This window comes from Triturus cristatus, chromosome 2_1 (genome assembly GCF_964204655.1).
Source record: "Triturus cristatus chromosome 2_1, aTriCri1.1, whole genome shotgun sequence".
Classification (NCBI taxonomy): domain Eukaryota; kingdom Metazoa; phylum Chordata; class Amphibia; order Caudata; family Salamandridae; genus Triturus; species Triturus cristatus.
The window spans coordinates 333,342,768-333,348,146 of NC_140581.1; the positions used below are offsets into that span (position 1 = coordinate 333,342,768).

A 5,379-nucleotide genomic window follows, 5' to 3' on the forward strand; every position below is an offset into this window, starting at 1 on the left:
CACACTTCCCACTCCCATGCCTGTCCCACGTACACCCAGACGTCGGCATGCACCCACATCAACGGACACGGGCACCACACCAGCAGGGAAGGTCCACCGCACTCCTCCTGACACGCACACACAGGGTGAGGTAGGCACACCCACTGGGTCGGGGGGCAAACGTGTGACACGCAGCCATAGTGGGAGTCCGCATTCCACCCAGTCCACTCCCTCAAAATCCCCTCCCCTCAGCTCTCCTGGCCACATCTCCCCCAAGGACTCCTTCATGGCCGCACTGTCCCTGAGCCCCACAGTTACATCACCACGCAAGCGGTCAAGGAGGTCCCCGGTCAGGGTGGTTGAGTCTCCCCCCCTGTCTCCACCCTCCCCCGGTGGCGCTGCGACCCATCCCTCTGACCCCCCCCCTCGACAATTGTCTAATCCAATGCATTACAGATTACTGGGAACTAACCCTACACTCGAGTTAAAATCAGAGATCTTTGAGATTACCAAAGATGGTTTAGAGGGAGGTTGGTTATGTAAGAACGAGTTTGATTATCTCAATAGTGACAAAACTAAGACACCAAGTATATATGTTTTACCAAAGGTGCACAAAACATTGATAGATCCACCAGGTAGACCCATTGTGTCTGCATGTGGTTCTATTTTGGAACCATTGGCCAAATACATTGATACTTTTCTGATTCCTTTGGTGAAAAAGACTCCATCCTATGTGAGAGATACAATGGATTTGATATCGAAGGTAGAAGGATTACCTTATAACAGAGAAAAACAACTTCTGGTGTCCTTCGATATCGAATCCTTGTATACCAACATTCCACAAGATGAGGCATTGGCTGTCATGCAATATAAACTGGATGAAAGAGATCGCCCCCATCAAGTTCCTACCGAATTCATAATAGCCCTAGCTACTTTATGCTTAAAAAATAATTTTTTTAATTTCAAAGAAAATTTGTACTTGCAAGTATCGGGAGTCGCAATGGGCTGCAGTTTTTCACCTGAAATAGCTAACCTAGTTATGGCTGAATTCGAAAAAAGATGGATATATAGTGACACCAACCCATTTTTAACCAATATTGGGTTTTGGTGTCGCTATATAGATGATATTTTTATGATTTGGGATGGAGATGATACATGTCTACAAGACTTTCACAACTGGCTAAACTCAAGAACAGCTGAATTTAACTTCACTAAAAGTGCTGACCATGACAAAATAAACTTTCTGGATGTCTTTATCCAACAGGAAAATGAAGTACTGGGGGTTTGTCTATACACTAAACCGACAGACCGTAACACTCTTTTACATTTTACAAGTAGCCACCCACGTACTTTAAAGGAAAATTTGCCGTACGGACAATTTCTCCGTGTAAGAAGAAATTGTACAAACAAAAAAGACTTTTTCACTAATGCAGAGATATTAAAAGACAAATTAATAACTCGAGGATACCCGAAAAAATTAGTGAAAGGTGCACTCAAAAGAGCGTGGTACACCCCGAGGGAAGTCTTATTAGTTCCAAAAGCAAAGGATAAAATCACTCCATTGACATGTGTGTTGACTTTTGATCCAAAAGCTAATAAAGTCAAAAAAATTGTCCAAAATAACTGGAAAATAATTGAGCCTTTGGGAATTTCGAAACCTTTGTTTGCTTTTAAAAAAGGTAAAAATATCCGACAACAACTCGTGAGGGCTACAAGACAGACAGAAATACCAAGAAAAGATCTGCGGAACCTCCTGCAATTACCACCGGTAGTTGGTCACTTCCGATGCCAAAACTGTGTGGCATGTAATCTAACAGAAGACTCCAAACAGTTGGAGATTAATGGCCTTACGCACTACCAAAAAACATTTTCCAATTGCAATTCAAAAAATGCAATTTATTGCATAAAGTGTCCTTGTAATAAATATTACATAGGCCAGACAACACAGCATGTAAAGAAACGTATATTGCAACACAAATCAAGAATTAAATGTAAAGTTCAGGGGGCCCCATTGGTGCAGCATTTTCAGAACCATCTGCATTCAGAAAATGACTTAAAATGGTCAGTAATGTGTTTAGTCGGTAATTTCGAAAAAACTGAGTTACAAACAAAACTTAACAGATTAGAGGCCAGACTAATAGCGAAATATCATACCACAACGCTAGGCCTTAATGATAAAGATGAGATCTGGGCTCTTATACAATAATGGAGCGTAAAAAGGGTTCACATGTTCTTCAGACGATGTTGCTTGCAATAGTCGGTTCGTACTTATCTACACTAATGTATTGTGGATAGCTAGAATGTAAGGAGTGGCGGTAATATACTGGGATATAAGGTAACTTCTCTACATTTTTTTGCACTTTATTTTCAATCTTGTTTAAGCAGGTATTTAATGAGTAAAAGAAAAGAAGAGCATATAACGCTAGTTTAGGGCATTTAATATTATTCAATTATCCCCACTCTGAATTGAATCCATTAGGACCTGATTAGGACTTTCCATGATGGCGGCAATAACATATATGTGCATTTTGGTGAATTTGGGTATTTATTCGTTTCCGTATGTATAAACTTACTGTTCTCCGTTTCAGTTGAATAGTAGTCCTTTTACTAGGTCTATGGTTGGCAATGTCGTTGTCTACCATCAACATAGAGAGAGTGGTCCTTTTATTATGTTTACGGCAATATTTGCCGGGTTTAAATAGACTTCCGCATCACGTGACATCGGACGCGATCCGTGTAGACTGGAGGGAGAAGGAACGTTAGAAGTGGGTCCTGTGTATAAACTTCGAGGTAAGGAGACGTACGATTCGGCAAAAGTGTAAATATACCTACCGTTACACCAAGGCTAAAGAGAATTGATACTTAGATTTGGTTTTTTTATTGGTTCTATTGACAGAGTTGAGAGCGAGGCGACCTCAAGCAGTGCTAAAACAGTGTATATGCACAAACATATGCAGAATACTTGAACCGTATAACGAGTGGTTTTGGAAGGGTCGAATAATTATACACAAGGTATGTACCACATATCCTTTTCAATAATAGGCAGGTTCTATTATCTAATTTCCCCTAATGGGTGTAACCTACGGTGTCAATTACTTTGGGTTTTCTCGTTTTAAATAACGATACAATCGATGCACTTTGAGATTATACTGACTTTAAGATAAAGGGTAACGGATGTGGGAGTCAGTGACTTGGAAATAGATATATTGATTATAGGTGGAGTGATTTTCCATTGAGATAATTTTTGGTTTTGATTGCTTTTAGCCCGCCAAAATAATTTATAGAAAAAAGAAAGAAAGAAAAGACGATTATTTGTTCCGACCATACCCTAATTGGACAATAGGTAATATGCAGTTTTCAATATAAGGTATTTTAAGTTTATTCAACATATCACATATTAATACACCTAATTGCTTTACATTCACTGTCGGTGATATATTAGATTGGGTTGTAAGGTTGTTATACACTCTGGGTGTTTTATTTGAAGTTCTACGTTTTGTTGTATGAGCCGCCACTTCAGTTTTGAACTGTTGTAATATAACTGTAATATAGTGTCTTTTAATATTATTCCTGTGTTTCTGTGTATATAATCTAAATAGAGATAAGATGGATATTAATAGGGACAATTAATTTGTTCTTACAGGTTGTAAATTATTGGTTCGGATGCCCTAGTCCTGATGAGGCCAAAAGAGTTATTTGGCTGAAACGCGTCGACATTTATTTTGAAGACACTCACTGGATTATGATTTATGTTTTGACTTATTTGTGAAAGAGCACTCAAAATAATTAGGAGATTGTAAACGACAAAATCTCGTAGTGCGTCTTTAGTAGTGATCTTCTATATATAGGAATGCTGTTTCAAAAAAAGCCCATAAGCATCCTGGTACATTAAAAAGGGCGTTTGATGATATGTATATGTTCAGTGATTGTGCTATATGTAAGTATTGTAAATATTGTATTTGTTTGTATATATATGTCTAAAAACAAAAGAATTTCAAAAAAAGTGTGGTAGAAAATAAATATCCTCACACTTATAAAAAGTAATTGATACATTTTTGGTTTTCATTGGAATCGCCGTTGACTTGGTCACAAAATTTAATAATACAGGTTTTGTTGGAGAAATAAATATTACTCCAGGGGAGAGATAATTCATCTATCTCTTCGCCTAAACTTATGTGAGAGTATCAGTCCCGAGGCATTATCTTTTTCTATATATCACCCCCCCCTCCTTGGGGCCTGAGGTCCCTTCGGGTGCAGGGGACTCCCTGGAGGACCTTGCAAAGGTGTGTAGTGCCATCCTGGCCTCCGCCTTTGGCACTGACCCACCCCCTGTGGTGGAGTCCTCCATCCCTGCACCCACAACGCCGCCCCTTTGCCCTGATGTCCCTGCGGTGCCTGTTGCTTCCCCCCCCCCTGATGCCCTCACCAGTGTGGAAGACGATGCCATTTGACTGTGCAGGCAAGGTAGGGGACACGCATCCCACTGTGTCCCCCATCCAGCTGAGAATCATTGACTGCCCTATGGGCTTTGTGAAGATTGAACTGCCTGCGATCCACGGACATTGTGCTCATGCTGAATAAAGCTTAATTTTGTTTTCATTATCACACTACTGCTATGCTGGTATTGGTGTTGGTGGGGCTGCTACATGGTTTTTGGTGGTGTGTAAGGGTTTGGGTGTGTGGGATATGTAGTAGTGTACTGCTCATTGGTGGGACCCTGGGATCTGTGTGCCATCACAAGGTGTTGGCTAACTTTCTTTGTTCATGTAAGCAGTTACTGCATGGTGCACTTGTCCCAGGGTGTATTCCTTCCTCTGTGTACCCAGCTTTCTTCCCTGCAGGGTGTTCCCAATGTTTAGCGCAGAGCTGTGTCTACATGAGCTGTGTGTGACGGAGCCCTTCTACTTTGGCCATGCATGCAGGGCCATGTCTCCACCTGCAACAATCGTGGCATCCTTGATGATCACTGTACTTGTGTGTGGAGTCTGTTGACATGAGTTCATGGGGACATGTTCCCTTGTAGCCAGTATGCATGTGGATAATTCTGGCCTCACACACATGTGTTACACCCCTCCTGTCTCAGGGCACTGGTGGGAGGACTCCACACCCACCCCTCCTGTCTCAGGGCACTGCTGGGAGTGATAGGCACCCACCCCTCCTGTCTCAGGACACTGCTGGGAGGACTCTGCACACACCCCTCCTGTCTCAGGGCACTGCTGGGAGTGATAGGCCCCCACCCCTCCTGTCTCAGGGCACTGCTGGGAGGACTCTGCACACACCCCTCCTGTCTCAGGGCACTGCTGGGAGTGATAGGCACCCACCCCTCCTGTCTCAGGGCACTGCTGGGAGGACTCTGCACACACCCCTCCTGTCGCAGGGCACTGCTGGGAGGACTCCACA

General features: G+C 42.3%; 1 long non-coding RNA gene across 1 annotated transcript; it reads left to right on the forward strand.

Moving 5' to 3' along the window:
* Positions 1–2,487: 2,487 nt before the first annotated feature.
* Positions 2,488–3,973, forward strand: LOC146864164 (uncharacterized). Its single transcript, XR_014976618.1, has 3 exons — positions 2,488–2,991; positions 3,244–3,322; positions 3,623–3,973. It is a non-coding gene; the product is annotated as an uncharacterized LOC146864164 (long non-coding RNA).
* The last annotated feature ends 1,406 nt before the right edge of the window (positions 3,974–5,379 follow it).